General features: G+C 39.1%; 1 protein-coding gene across 4 annotated transcripts in view; it reads right to left on the bottom strand.

Annotated features, from left to right (window-relative positions):
- LOC126878335 (histone-lysine N-methyltransferase 2D-like) overlaps nucleotides 1–16,806 on the bottom strand; it is an 80,227-nt gene that overhangs the window by 50,102 nt on the left and 13,319 nt on the right. For 3 of the 4 annotated variants that reach the window (XM_050641036.1, XM_050641033.1, XM_050641035.1), the window contains one exon: nucleotides 11,546–15,041. The exons of the other annotated variant lie outside the window; for it this stretch is intronic. The gene's annotated coding sequence lies outside the window, so the exon portion shown is untranslated. Of the gene's footprint in view, nucleotides 1–11,545; nucleotides 15,042–16,806 lie in introns of those variants that run through there. 4 annotated transcript variants of the gene reach the window in all.

Here is a 16,806-nt window from a genome sequence, read left to right as displayed (position 1 = left end):
TAGGCGTATTTTAAACAAGAGATTTTCTTCGTCTCTTTTGTACTTTATCTATCCATCGTACGTATAAAATCAAGGAAGCTAGGCAATTTTGATTATGCGTATAGATATGTTACAAAGGAACAACAGTTGAAATTTCTTTATTCGAAGAAGATTACTCGTAGCAATTTTTTATTTTTTGATGATGCGCCAGAGATGATACGTATGGAGTGTATAATACGTTTTTATAAAAGTCAAAGACGGAAAGAGCATCTAGTTATAAGTGTTAGTTATAAGTGAGTACATAGAGATAGATCAAGCAAGGTACAGTAGTTAAGTATAAACAGTTGTATATAGTTATAGAAGAGCTAGTGTAAGAGATATATATATATATGAGGTAATGAAATTATATAAGAGATGTAAACCGAAAGTCGTCCAAAGCCGAAAGGTATGGACTAAGTATAAATAAATAAATAAATAAATAAATAAAATAATACGTTTTTATATCGTATTTATGCTTTCCCTAAGAGAAAATGGTATTCTTATTACACGTTAGAGCGGGAATGTTTTCGTAAATGGCATCGAGATTGTATAATAATTTTGAGAAAGTGAATATTCTTTTAAGCCAATGCAATGAAATTTCCTTAAAAAAGATCATCCGTAAAATCGTCGTAGGAAAGGATCTCTCAAACGGAGAAAATTCAGAGTTTCTTTACCTAACTTACACTCAAAATTTATCCTACAGTTGTAGAAATTCAATAAACTCGAGTCTTTGAAAAAAAAGGTTCTTAAAGAAAAGGAGTTCTCTACGTTCTTCAGTCTTTCTATGTATCAAACGTATCTATAATTTCTTACCCCTTACGAAGAAGATAATATCGGTTAAACGATATAATTACTCGATAAAATAGAATAACATAAACTGAAAAACGAGATTCTACGATTTACTCCGCTATGAGCAATTTCGCGAATAATAACTGTTATTATTAAATAACAACGAACGCCAATAGACGATACAATTTTTTATTATTTATTTATTTGCATTTTACAATTTGTCCAGTAGGATATTTGGTAAAATGCTAGACGATACAATGAAATGAGTTTTCCACTAAAAAGATTCCACCAAAGCTCTATTAAAAGTTGCCCCAAAAAATTTCTCCTTTCTCCTAACTTTTTCTAGAAATTATGATCGCAAAAAATATATAATTTCTTGAGAATTCCACCGGGTGACTTTTGGCGGGGCGTCATCAACGTCACCCCGAGCAATTGAAGCCTCACCCTTCTTTCTGGTTGCGGCAACCAGCACCGCCTCGGTGTGTTCCTCTTAACAGGAACGGGGAAAAACGAGTGCCGGCACCCCGTAGCTGTTTGACTTAATTTTACGAGGGGTCGCTCGGGACATCGAGGGCGGTATAGTTATCCCCTCCGTTCCCCGTGACGGCAGTTGGTCGGGGGTTGGAATCCACGGCGGAGGCTTAGCGGATAAAAATTATCCGTTTAAAGTCGAGAAGCGCTATAAAAGTGTAGTTAAGCTAGCGCCTCGGAAACGGGCCACCTATTACCACCACCCTTGCTCCTCATTTGCCAAACGTCCTATAATAACTATAATTGATAAGTAGCTAAAGGGGGTTGCTTGGAGCTTCGAGAAATTAAACAGCCCTCTTCTAGACTCTGTCTCGTTTAGTCGCTGCTTCCTTTTTGTCTCCAACGTACATACGTACTTCTCAACGAAGCTGTCGGGATTTTTCCTGAAACGCCAAAGTCGAAATATCGAATCGTACAACGTAGTCTTGCGATTTAGGTGCGAATATCTACCTTTGAACGAACGTTGGCTTGTAAAAATGGTAAATTCTGCGAAAGAGAGATATCAAATGACAATAGTGTCCTTTGGTATGCTAAACTTTATATGATTCTTCGTATAAAAGTACGGAGTAATATGTAAAAAAGACAAAAAATTATATAACAGACAAACGCAAAATGGAGCACGCGAAATGTATCGATAAAATGATTCCAAAGATATCGGTGTTCTATGAAATAAGCGTTAAAAAGTGGAGTTACGATTATATTTCTTATTATGTTCTATTTATTTGCAGTTCTATAACTACATCCAGACTGTGGATATTCGTTTATGAAAAATTTCCACATAGATAATATGCAAAGATATGAATATAAATTGCGTATAATGTTTCCGCGTATCGCGTTTGATATCGTGGTATCGAGTAATTCTATCAAACAGATCGCACGTCCGAGAGTCGATCCGATAACATCGAAACCTTCCAAGTCATATTTTTTACCACCGTCGACCAAGGACGACAGGAAACACCGAAAGGGTTATCAGCAGTGCAAAGGATAAATTCTCAGTGTCCCGTGGAATTGAAAGAGATCTGAGGTAAAAAAGACCTGACGGTAGAGCCGGTGATCGCTAAGCTTTCGACTACCGTGGTCAGATGGTTACTTTTACTCCTGCGGCAGGAAAAAGAGGAACAAACGTGGCACACGCGTCTCTGTATGCGTGGAAAAAAACGCCTAATATTTATGGTCCAACTGATCGGTCTCTGGTCTCCACTTGCAGATCGGATCTCACTAAATCACCGTTGGTGTACGCCTAGGAAGGAACTAGTCATCCCCTCGTCCCCTTTACGGGCGGAAGACGGCCGTAAGGTCCAGCGTATGTTTCACGCAACGACCAAGCACGAGGAATAAAGAATATCGATCGGACAAGGACAGAAGCGAACGATATCTGTCGTTTGTTCTATTCTTTTGGAAGCGTACGATACGTACGGTCGAGGTTCGCATTGACAAATAGTCTATTACGTTGATTGTCTTGCGATTTACTTCCGGTTCATTTTGGATCGGTCATTGGTTGGTAAAAGAATTAATATACAGTGGCTGCCATTAATATTCGTGCACTCTTTGAAAGAGGATAGCTTTTGTTAAATTGAAACGAATAATTGGAATTTTTTTTAGAAGTTGGAAGAATTAGTCTATTAGACGACGTGCAAGAACAAATTTTGAAGAAATTGTGGCTAGTAATCGCGAAGAAAAAAGGTAGAAGGTCAGTTTTTGTAACTTTTTTAAATAAGCCTATAATGAAAATTTAGAGTTAAGATTAGAGTTCGTAGAACTGGGAATAAAGAGAAAAATAATTTAATCAATTTCTAAACGATGAATATAGAATTGGAGATTTTTCAAATTTTATGAAACATCTGTGTAGCGCGAACTGGCAGTGTAGTTTACGCGTGATAAATAAATTTTCACCAAATTTAATAAATAATAGATTCGACAAATTAAAAGTTGATCGAAAATCCCTTAAATTCTATAAAAAACTGAGGGTACATTTTATGCCAATGAAGTACGTACGTACATAAATGTATCAATCGTGTTTCACAATTTACAGTACTTGTACATACTCGTATTTCGGATATTAAAAATATTTTGAAAGTAATAGCAGTGATACGATACGCTTAACGAAGGTTCGTTTTTTTTAAAAAAGAATCAACGTGTCCAAAGACAGAAGGAGTTTAAAGTATTCGCAAGTAAGACTCACGGTTGTGTATGTGGTCATCCAGGAGGTAGAAGAAGGGTGGTTTGATCTGATTAGCGAGTATCGATTCTGTTTGACGACCCAACTGTCCGACTGGGTCAGGGTGACATTCTTCAGGGTCATTACACTACCTCCATTAACAAAACGTTGCGATTTCATCGAGATACGATAGGAAATACAGTAAAAAGTTACTATACTCTGATTCGCCCTTCGAACATTTCCAGAGAACGATACGCGGCACAAAAGTATCCGGTTAGCTAGGTTTTACGCGTTTTCTATCGCAAACCAGACAATTAAAATAATTTTATTTTGCACTTTAAAAGGTTTCCTTTCGCAATTTTTCATTAACGAGAAAGTTATCCACGAGTCGAAATTACAAAGAAATTGTTCGCATCTGTATCTCTAAACTTAAATGGTAAAAAAACAACGCTATATCTGATCTTATTCGACGTTCTCTCTTGAACGTTCAAAGGGATGCCAAAAGTACGTATTTAGTGCCAGAATTAACGAAAAGAAAAACGCTATCTCGGAGTATTAAATTCTCAATCGTTTCCTTATAAAACCCAAAGGATGTGATTTATCGTATTTCCCCCTGTGATCTTCGATCGTTACTTACCGAAGTTCTTCTAATTCGTTTCATCGTTACGCTTCTCTCCGCTAGATACGATACACGAGGCCGGTCGACGAGCCAAGATCTCAGAATGGAAAGAACCGAAGAACGTCGATGACCAAAGATCGTGCAAAAGCGATCGTCTGAGATCGTATGAAAGCATCCAGCAGCGAGTGTCGATCGGCTATTTGCCGACTATCGTCAGCGATATTTACACGTTTCCAAGTATTTAGCTGTTAACCAGGTGGACCGACTGTTTAAAATCGCGTAGCAGTTGGCACCGATGAAAAATTCGATATAAGCATCGGATCGTCTATCAGCCGTTTGGCGTCTATGAGAGTGGGTCAAGGTGGCCGTTTTCGTGATCTCCTTAGTTCCGCGTTCTAGTGTGGGTTTCGTTCATTCGTTTATTCGGTGAATATGGATCGTGTGTGACCGTCGCGTGGTGACGGTCGTCGTGTGTCCATGCACCGACATCTATAAACGCTTATTCCTTCGTGTGTACGTATATACACACGGCTATACGTAGGTACGGATATAACCTATGTGCCGCGTCATCAACCACCGCGAACCTACACCGTCATCAGAAGCGAAAGATGCTGGCGTCGCCAAATCTTCCCTTTCTCCACCTTCTGTACGCGGTGAGAGTAAACGTGACGTCACCAGCTTAAAGCTGCTAGACGAAATGAGAAGAACCGATTGATTTATCCTTTTCATTTCGTTCACCTTGCCCCTGCTGGTCCTGCTTGACGGCCAAGATTTTAACATCGGGCTTGGTCTTCGTCTTTCGGACATCTTGAACGTCCGTGCGCCGCGTCGCTCCATACGAGATGGATGTGACGATTTCTGATGTTACGAACGTATTTTAATCTGCCAACCGGGACGCGAGTCAACTCGTTTTTACCTTTGGATCTAATAATATCTTTGCTTTGGTTATATCGTATTCGAGCGTGCAAGTGCTAGAACTAAAATTGGTTTGTTTTCATTAAAACGAAGCAAACGACGAGTATATTTCTCTCGAGAACCTTTCTCGCACGCAAGGATATCGGAGGGAAAAGAACGTTCGAGGAATTGACGATGCAAGTATCGCGGATTCCGTTTGGTAGATCTCAGTGGTTCATACTGTTATGCTTTCGTGCGTTTACGCTTGTAGTACTTTATCTTGTACGTTTGTATTTTTACATAGGCACCGTTATCATATACCGTTACTTTTATATACTAAACACGATCAGTGAAGTTTACTTGGATATCGTCTTAAACATGGGCAAAGCTTCGCTCACCGATATACGTACTCGTTTCCTAACAATTTATGCATTTTCTCTTGGAAAGAAGCATCTGCATGCAAGTTCTCTTCTCATCCGAATGTCTCTAAAAATCCTATCTTCGTATCGATCATCCAAGAGACAATAGCACGGAACGTAACTAAGAATATTTTACTTGTACTCCTTGTTCCATAGTTTGGCACATTGCTGTACCTCTACGACCAATCGAACGACATCAAGCCACGTCGCGACATAGAAACAAAAGCGCAAAAGTCTCGCCACTGTTATACGAGTACGCGTACCGTGTGCGATAATTAGTAACCGCGTTATCAATCGCACGAAGGAATGCGAACGATGGCCGTAAGCAAGAGAACAGTTCGCTCCAGGACTCGCTCCACTTGTCGTATTCGTAAACCGAAGATATTCCTCGCTATCTTTCGCCACGCGTTGTTCGAATCTCGTGACACGATCGTACGACGAAAATAAAAAAGTACGCGCGAACGAAGAAAGATCGACGAAACATGCAACCAAGACCATAGTAGTGGTTTCTGAAAGCTTCTTCATTCCCGGCCCTGTCACTCTTCGGCAGCTGGCTGCACGCTTGCCACTGTTTATCTACGATTTACTGACATACTAGATGCGAAAGGTAGGTGAACGAGATGGTGCACGTACGGAAAACGTCCATTACGTTACGTACACGAAGAACCGTACGTACATCGAAGAGTGTGGCGCGTCTACGTCACGCGGTAAGGGGTGTCACAGAGGAAGGCCGGCGCAAAGGGTGACGACGGGAGATAGAGATAGGCCACGATGCCGGCGTGACTCGACAATAAAGCTCGTCTCACCTCTAACTCGTTCCACAGCCTCCTTTTTCGTCCCTCTCCACGGCTCGTCCTTCGTACCAACGATTCACCCTCGCGTCGCCTGTCCATCCGCTTCATCCGATACCCAACCAATCGTAGGACCCACCTATGCGCCTCGTTCGACGTTCACTACTTTTTTAAGCTATCGCTTGCCAACTGGCTGGGTGCTCGAAACCTTTATAACGCGTTCGAAAGAGTTATAAAACTCGTGAAACTCGAGCCGTGAAACGAGCCTCGCAGCCGCTCCGGCTTCTTATCTCTGCTCGAAAACGATGCTAGATGCACGTGTATACGTGGATGCTGACACGTTCGACCAAGTCGTTTCTTCGCGAGCTTTCTTTACTTTAACAATGCCACGGCAGGAATCGCGTTCGTCGTATAGGAATGGCGATGCGGGCATCGCTGGACACCGCATTGAATCAATTTCCTGGCACGTTATGGCACGTTAACGATGTTTTTTTCGCGAATGGAGATTGTATTTGACGTTTGGAAGAGGCGGCGCAGAAATTACGCGGTCGCTCGTTCTCGTTGTCGCAGCTTTGGAACTTCAACGCGTGTTGCGTCGGTGCAAGTTCTGCGTACAATCTAAACAGGTCACGCTACGTTAGATGTATCGCTATCTAAACTATGTTCGAACTGAACTACGATTGAACGAAACTTACAAAAATTAAAAGAATCTTCTTGTTGCGAATTATCGACCGAAGAGCAACCGGACAGGTCAAACCGATCGGTCGATATCGCGTACCTCGAATGACTTAACGCTCAAGGTGAAGGAGGTTTAATAGATCGAGTGTTAGAGTAATCTAGCACTGTATTTGCACTTGTATAAAAGTAAAGTGTGACGTTATGAACACGGCGGTGGGAGGATCTTGTTGAGAGTGAAGTATTTCACCCGTACGGTACGAAGTCTGTTGATGAACTGTCCTTCTACGTTGCTGATTCTCCGTACGAAAATTCTCACTCAAAATTCCGAACACTTCTTCGGATCGAAATTACTATTCTATTTTCTACGAGATCGTTACGATACGATATTATAGATGTTGAACGCGTGTAAACGTGATCGCGTCAGTTTTACTATCCTCGATCGTGAGTTAAACGCGTTATAGCGTTATTACGAGTGTTTCAACGCTAACAACTAGGACGGGATATCAGGACGACGAAGGTTGCTGAAAGTAGCGATCAGTCAATCTGTCAGTGTGACGAGCGACGTCTGCTCAGAGGGTCGTCGGTGTCGCCGAGGGTCGAAGACAAGCCCATTGTCAAGCGACCCCTGCGGACAAGTTAGTTAAATCCTCGTTAGAACTTTATCCACCTTCCTGGTTGACAGCCACTGGAAACACGACTGATTTTTCACATCTCTGAACGTATGGCATTCGTATTAGTAATCTCATACGTCGATACCGGTTATATTACACTGTTACGATTTATATCTATACGTATAATAAAACAGTAGAGAGATCGTGTCTGTACATTGAATGAGAAAGAAAAGAAAACAGAACGGTCGTCCAGGAGCGAGTCACGAGCTATAGAGTGCAAGAAACTAATTTTTGAAATATTTGTCGTAGATACTACTGAACAGATTTTGACAAGATTTCCTCTGTTGAGTAGCTTAGAGTCCAGGTATGCAGGAAGCAGAGTATGTTTCAGTTGACAAGGTACGTTTTGTAGGAGCTGGAAAGTAGTTTGATAATTTTTGCCTCTAATTTAATATTTTCTACTACGGAGAATAACCCAACTATATAACAACAATAAAAATATGTAGGTATTTTGTCCATAAAAATTCATCTGCTTAAAAATCCTACCATATATTGGTCCACGCGATATGGAAAAATCGTACAAATCACGATCAGGTGACAAGCACGACGTTGCAGACGTATTTAACAAAATACTTGGCGTTGAAAACTACCACGAATACGACATCGTAAAAATATAGCTACATTCGAAAGAAATTTCTCGACGATAGAACGTTGTTGCGATTTTTTAGACACACCGTGTATGTACGTGTATATCAATTTTTTTTTAATCTCTCCCCGCTTAATATTTGTAAATATATCGTAAGTACACGCTACCGACGATTACCGAGTATAAATATCTCTTCCTTAATTAATTCATTCCTAAAGCAATCTACTGATCTAATCTAATCTAACTCGTTTAATTGATATTTAGTTGATTATGCTGTAATATTCTACACATTATCGTAACAAACAGCTTCGAATTTGGGTCGAAGAATTCTACGTAAAACAAACAGCTCTGTTTTCAAAAAAAAATCTTACCCAATAACGCAGAAAAAAGGCGGAGGTACTTAAAAAATGATGCGCGTAGAAAAATTTCACCATCGTACTACTCGCGATCTACCACGTAATTATACATTACTAATTCAACTCATTACAATTCAACTCGTTACAATTCATCGCCGAGGTTATACATGTACATTTATAGAGCCGAATCATTCGTAGTCGTGATTTCTCGAATATGTGTGTGTGTGCGTGTGTGTGTGTGTGTGTGTGTGTGTACACTGTACACGGTGCACGGTCTTATGAATCGTTCCGCTCCACACGGAGCTGCGGGTTTCACCGAAAGAGGTGAACGTTTTGTTTACCGACGTTCCATCTCGATGGATTCATCGTGGAGCGGCGGTGTCAGCAGAAACGGCGTTGCAAATAAAGTGAGGGAAGCGAGAACGACGGGGCCGCGTCCGTTCATGAAAACGCGTGCCAATGTTTCGCGTTTTTCGAGACCAGAACCCGGCAAGAAAACCTCGCTTTCGACGAATTTCCCGTTTTAAATTATCGATCATTCCGATTTCGATCGTTTTATATAAAATTATCGACGAATATCTCGACGATACGTTAATACAGGAGAAGAACAGATACGACAAATATTAAACGTTGCAACGAAATATTTGATTGTACTAATTAATTGCTAATAATTAAAAATGCTAATTACAACGACTGTTGAACGAAACTTTGCTTCTTTGTAGTTGGAAAATAAACCTTCACGATAACTCGACTATTTAACTAGGAAATACACTCGATATCGATATTCGTCGTAGATCTATTTCGCTGGTATATTTGAAAAATCCCCACGATCGTAATTCGCGATCAACTGGATCGGATACGGATGTTTGAAAATCGTGCGAATGTTTCACGCGTTACGACAAATTTACCATTCTATTGGGGGGAAAAATAGAATGTAGTTTTATTTAGAGGATTTGTCTGGCGAATGTGTAAGAAATGACCGATACGAGCGCTGTGGATGTTTACGCAAATTCGTATGTTTAAAAACATTGATAAGAAAGTGAAACTTAAATAAAAGTATGACTTATATCCTAAACATTGTAACATATAAGCAGATAACTGTATTTACCTTTGATATTTTTTACATTTTTCTGTCGATGCTTGTACATTTTTCCATATCTATACTTGCCACAATTGCATAATCATCTGCATATGGTAGTCTACATATATAGACTGAAATAAATATTTTATCAGATTTTTCTATACTGACTTATCTATCGCAATGTAGATACTCTATAGCTCGAACGAAACGATACAGAAAATCTAAAACAGTTTGAAAGTTCTGAATTCTACCTGCGTATATACATTACAGTAAAAAATCTCCATTTAATTCTATTCCAAATTTATTATACGAAGATCATGCACATTACGAACATAATTTTTCAGCGTAAAATTTTCACAACCGTTCCACGATAAATCTATCCAAGTTACTTTATCTATCGCTTGAAACTGTTCAACGATTCGTCGACGACGATCATCGACAAATTTCTCAATAGAAACATCAGCGATTATACGCGTCGTGCGATGATTTTATTTAAGAGGAAGGCAGTTACCCCAACAAAGAAAAGAAGCGAGAAAGAAAAAGTTTTATTTCGAGCAAAATATTTCTCAGCTTTGTCGTCGCATCGATTTCATCGTAATTCGAAACTGGCAGTTGCACGTGTTGCAAATATTTGTTGCTCGAAGAAGCTAGTAAGGTTAATGAGAATGGCAAAGAAAGAGATAGATGGGAGAAGGTTTGTTGGTGCATAAAAGAACGAAGGGGATTCCATACCCAATGCTCGTGCCTGCCTCTCAAATGAAACGCTGAGCCTGCACATTGCATGTTACACCTAGAACCACGCGAAATGCGGACCTCCGCTAACCAGAACTTTTCGTTCCATAGTCTTTCTTCGTCGGCCTTTCCTCTTTTTCCTTCTGCTTGCTTCCTCGTCCAGTTTAATTAAGCGATTTTATTCGTTTATTTCTTTGCTGTTGCGTCGATCGATATAAGTACGAGGAGCTATGTTCGACTAAAACGACGTAAAATATTATCCTCGGCAGAATTACTCTACGTTCTGTACGACGGTGAAAGACACAAAGCGCGACAATTGGATATTTTCTAGTTATTGGTATATAATGCTATAAAGCAGGATGAACTGGAACTTTGATAGAATAAAGTTGAAGGTTTTTCGAACAACGTACGATTGATTCTCGTTAATTTATACCTCTGTACGTGGACATTTCAACGAGATTTCTAGCTCACTGTTATTTTTTTAAAGGCAGGTATAACATCTTTTCCAGCGCGTCGTTGACCACATTTTTTGGTATCATTAATGCCACTGAAATCATTCGATCGTTACGAATTAATATGCACGTACGTCCTATCCCGTATAACGAAATTCGTAATTTCGAAATAATTCGCAAGATGGACTACTTTCGTGTGAGGCAATTGGAAACGTTCGGAAGCTTTGCGAGTTATAAAAATTCGGAAGTTTCAGGGAATGATTTGCGTAATGCGTATTTCTGCGAAATTAACGCGAGAAACATTTACATTCGTAGCTCTCAGGTTGAAATTGAAAATTCAAAATTCAAAATTGCGTAACGATACATTTTTTAAGATAACGCCAAGATAAATAATTAGTGACGAGTGGTAGTTTAATCGATCGAATCGTAAACGATCGCGACAGTTTCAATTGACAGAGAAAAATTACTTAAATTCGAAATAATCAATCACGACTTGTATTTCGTATTTTACGCGACAAAGACCATCGAACTGTTTCGATGGCGTAAACTAATAAAATGAAATAATCGAAATTGCGATACGACAACGTGTACGTACCGGTTGAGAGTTAAAGAAAACTGTGGAAAAATTTCCTCTCGATTGGCTATACGAACTATGAAAACCCGTTGTCTCGTTTTTTTTTTTTTTTCTTTATTCAAACGAAGAGGATAACGTGTCTGGGGAAAAGGATAGAATGATAATTAAAAAGTCAGAGGAAAAAGACAGCCAAACGTATCTGAAACTGTCGATATCGACGTTTATTTATAATAAGAAGTATAATAATTATTTTATGTACACATGAGACGATGTAACGGGAATTAAAACATTTTTAAGTCGAATCGGAAACATTCTCGGTCGACAGAAACGACCCAACGTAATCCAACCACGACAAAACAATAATATATATATAGTATATTCATATGTCATTCGATATGACAGTGGCGTAATTTTTGTATCAAATCTGATACTTTCGCATCTTCACAACCGCATGATCACGTTAAAAGAAAACGAAAGGAAAGCTGCTGCTTCTTCGAAAATTTCAATTCTCAGATATATCGTATGACAATTATTCGCTATCATGCGTGATTACTAGGAATTGTTAGTTCGTAATCGGCCAGGAATTCGTGGCAACAAAATTTACGCCGCTGTGCAACGCAAACGATTACATCGTAGCCCCTCTTCTTCTCGTCTAACGATCCCCCTAAAATCAAACCTAAGAGTCGACTAATAATTTATAGATCTACCGTATACAGATCATTTTGTGCCATAATTACTAAAATCGATATCACTGTTCCCGTAGGTGTCGGTACGAAAATGTATCGGCACGCGTTCTTACGCATTTTCTTGAGATCCTTGGGTTCTCCTTCTCCGTCGAACCCCGTTGAAAACGCACGTTCGTCCCATTCGCGCTACACGATCGAACATGCTCGTAGACGCTAATATAATCGAAGCGAATTCTATTAATTAGACGAAGCGACCTCTGCGACACGATTTGAATCGGGATTTCGCACCGCGGAACGTCGAAACCAGATGAAAGAGAACGTGTAAGCTTCTCCTTTCGCGATAAGGATAAATGAAGATAAAAGATAATCGTTCATAAGGATGCACGATGATTTCTCCATTACCGTTTACTCGTCGATCAACCCTTGTCTAACAAAGACTGGATCATCGTTGCTATTAGCGCAGCATATTTTAATTTATACCGTTGAAACAAAAATCGATCAAAGAGAAACAGAGATTGAATAGATGTTCTTCTCGCCTACGTACTAAGAATTGCGTTACTTTCAACCTTTTATATATATATTTACAACTTTACGTTTCACGTAAGTTCGTAAAAGTCCATAGCACAGTAATAACGAAATTTGCTTGGAAAATAAAATCGTTCGTATCGGTGATCGCTAGAACTTCGTTTATCCGAGCAGGTTGGGAACCCAAGATAGTTTAGAGGACTGACAACGAATTCTCTAGCTATCGTCTTCGGTCTTTCTTATCAGTTTAGATAACGAAGAGAAAAAAGGCTTTCGTGCACGATAATTTGCTAACAAATGATATTAACCAGCTGACAACCTATTAATCCTAGGTTTATAAACTTTTTTCTTATCGCGATGTTACGTCGAACGGAACGTTCTGCCGGCTTGCGATTCCTAACATTTACACGTACAATTTCATTTATCGTCAAACCCGTTGCCGTTAATCGAGAAAAATCTGTAACTCGTGGCTTGTAGAATTTCACCTGTAACGTTACCTGGCTGAACTGCACGGAAGGATCCTGATACGTAGAAACAGGCAGCTGACCAGTCGTTTCTGTATCGCGTCCCACTGTCCCACGTTTCCAGCGTACAATTTATTCTCCGTATAAACTCCGTTACAAGAATACACGTTTGAACGTAATGGAAGACTGCGGCTGGACCACAGTTCGCATAATAGCTAAGCTTTCAAGTTCGGATATCGGAAGTTGAAGGTTACTTGTATAAACGAAGTTCCATCGCAATTCGGTAGAACTATAATTTCTAAATGTATCGTACGATTAGAAGGTAACGAACGTGAAATATGTACACGAGACAAGATTGACCCAGTCTTCGATTGTCAGAGGGTTAAGCAATCTCGGCCAAAGATCGGCCAAAAGAATTTGGCCATTTTCTAAATAGGTTCGTGGGTATTGGCACGAAAGTATCCGGTACAAATTTCCAGGACCGTGGTTCTGCTGATAAATTCCACGATCCTGGATATCGTGGCAACGCACAACTCGATCTCGAAAATTCGATTACGCTATTATACTCCACGCAAGTAACTATTTAAATATAAAAATTATTATAAACGAAGAGAGCGATGAGGAACGATGGAAACGGATAGCGATTCGTCAACACCAAACTGTAAAAGCTGGTACTGGTCGAGCCTTCTCGTATCTCGTATAAAACGGATTCCCATCGCTGTGGCGTGTCGCCTTCTGTTTAAAACCGAGGTAGAAAAACAGGGAGGTCGTGTTAAAAATGTCAACTGCCTTTTTCTTATAAGGACGTACGAAGAGGATCGGAGCTTGCAAGGGGCTCCACTCGTAAACAACGTTGCTCTATGCTTCTTTCTATGATATTCGTAAGAAACTATGCGACGTCTAAAAATCGAGTTATCTCGGAGCTTGAACAGTTAACGCAACGAATGATGTTGAATGTATCACGATCTATATGATGTATCAATTCTTAAATGATACCGTTGAATCATAGATAACCGGAACGCTTTTAGTCAGGTTACTTAATTTCCCGATCTTTAATCTTATTCTGTATTCTCTGTTTCACAGGTTGATGGACGAACGTTAATAGCTTCCCGAACGTTTAATTTTATCTCGTAAGAGAAACTATGCCTGAAAATCTGTAAAATGAAATAAATTGAGACTAGAAATCGGCAACGATTCTGTCATGCTCTCCTCCAACGTAACAAATTCCTTTACGATAGGGCGATTGAATTTGTAAAATAAAACATATTCACTACGTGGAGCTAAGCAACTTAAAATTAAGTAACCCAATGCGAACAACGATAACAAAATATGAAAAATGCGAAAAACTATGATCCAAAGATACCAATGGAGAATTAATATTACAAACACGAAGTACGTATAATAGATGATAATAAGCGGTAACGAAGGTTATCCAAACCGATCATTCGTGACAAACGTGTCAATGGTATTATGGTTTGGCTAAAAGTTAAATAACAAAGAAAAGGATGAACCTCGTGAACGCTAAACCTCTGACTTTAAGCTTCATCCTTGCCTCTCTCCTTTTTCGCGCTTCCACGAAGTTCGCTTATATTTCCTTCTCTTTTCTTTATCCCGTTTCTTTCTTTTCTCCTTCTTCTTCTTCTTCTTTTCGGTAGAATATTTGGCAAAGACGTCCAGCCTACCGCGAGCGATATATTTCTATACCTATGAGAATAGATCTAATTATCTTTAGTCTAACGACAGATTAGCTGCGCTGCTAATTCCATACACGATTTACAAAGTTGGTTTTAACAGTCAAGGCTCCTCTTTTCTTTTTTTCACGTCGTTTAACAAAGCTATACATACAAAGAAAAGGAAGGAGAACTGAACGCTATATACACGCAGACGAGCTTAAAAACGTGCCTAAGACTTGAGACTCGATTGAAAAGAGGAAGGAAACAAACGTTGTTTCTCGAAGGATATACCCGGTTGTTCGTCTGGTTCTTTGTCTTTCAGTCCCACGCGCACAGGTATGTCACTGTGAACAAAGTTTTGGGAAAAGATCATCGTTATGATTTCGCTTCCCGAGCTAAAAACAATTATTTCGTTCTAAAGCAATCGTTTGGTCACGGAGCGGACCAACTCGCCGATTCCAATAATCTTGAAATATATTGTCAGGTTCGACATTCGCAACAACTTTTCCCTGTACCGTCTTTACCTTTACGTGTTACCGTCGCTCGGCTTTACTCTCCGAGATATTCGCCAAAGTTTCTGTTTCCACGACGTACGATGATTTTAATCATCGAACAGTCCCGTTTTTTCAAATATCCTGTTGCCAGTTTTGAATAACAATAATATAATACGAGACTTACTATGACTTGTATCGCTCTTATTACTCAACATATGAATTTGTTATATCGTCGACACCGTCAAACGATAATCATCTAACCCAAATTCAATCCATTGAGTTTTCTTTCTTACGTGAGTCGAGAATGATCGTAGAAAATAAGTTAGCACGTCCTTCTGTGCCAAATGGAAGCAAATTGATCAAAATAATCGCAAGGTATATTGAACTGGTTTTTCGCGGAAATTAAAATCGAGCAACGTTAACACGTGCGGGGAGAAGTTGTACGGGAAAAGACGTTGATAGCGTATTTCAAGGTCATTGAAGATCGGTAAGATCGATCATTTTGCAAATAACTATCGACTATTCTTCGGTTGTCTTCGATATTCGACCGCCTTCTTTCAGGCAGAAATAATGTCACTTTTTGAAACGAATTGAACGAAGGATAATGGAAGTAGAAAAAAGAAAGAAACTCTTTGAAATCACGAATTCCATAAGACTTCTGGCTTTTAACTTACGTTCTTGGAAAATAGAATGTTTCTTCCGTGAATGCTACGCGGCGGAAAATAATTGGAATAAAGAAAATAAATAAACATTGCAGTGTAGTTTACGAAGATCGAGATTCTGAATATATTTCTGGAGAGACGTAAAGCCGAAAGGATTTTCGTTATAATATGAGGATTTACGCAGAGATTACAAGTTGATCCGATGGAAAATCTAAAGGACAGCTTTAATCCTATTCGAACGATCGTTTTGCATTGTTCTTCACAAAAATACGAGAACCGATGTCTTCGTTTTGTTACGAAATATACAAATAGGTACATGGAACGTCCAAGAATCTAAAGAAACAATATTACTGTTAAAAACGAAGAAGATGTCGAACCAACTGTAACGAGTAACAAACAGAAAACAAAGTATAAGATATCAAATTAGAAAGAACTCTGTATCTAATGCGTAAACTGTATACATGTGCGTATACCTAACATCATATAGAAAACTAGGAAAAGTTCATTCGATCGAGTAAACGCTATGGAATTACATTTACAATTCTCAATTAGTTATTCCGAAAACTTAAATAACAAAACTGAATTGAAATCTTGAAACATTCACGGTAATAATATAAATATCGTTATTATTAAAGTGACAAAAATATTATAGTCCAAGTATCCTTTAGGAACTCGAATAAAAAGACCTTGGAACACCATAATTCTAAGAAAACGATTGTTATCGGAACATCAACAATACTGAAAAGGGTTACTTTAAATACGTACGTTGTTCAAATGTACAAATAATAATAAACTAAATTGCGGATTTTTATGCAATTATTGGATATTTCATCGAAGGTATAAGACTAAGCAGAATAAACACGATATTTATACAAAAATCTATGATATAACCAGAGTACAATAATCGCGATGATATTTATTACGTGAAACAAAAATCTGCCTACGTTTCGTTT

Source organism: Bombus huntii, chromosome 2 (genome assembly GCF_024542735.1).
Source record: "Bombus huntii isolate Logan2020A chromosome 2, iyBomHunt1.1, whole genome shotgun sequence".
Taxonomy (NCBI): Eukaryota; Metazoa; Arthropoda; class Insecta; order Hymenoptera; family Apidae; genus Bombus; species Bombus huntii.
This window is presented reverse-complemented; position numbering and strand designations above follow the sequence as displayed.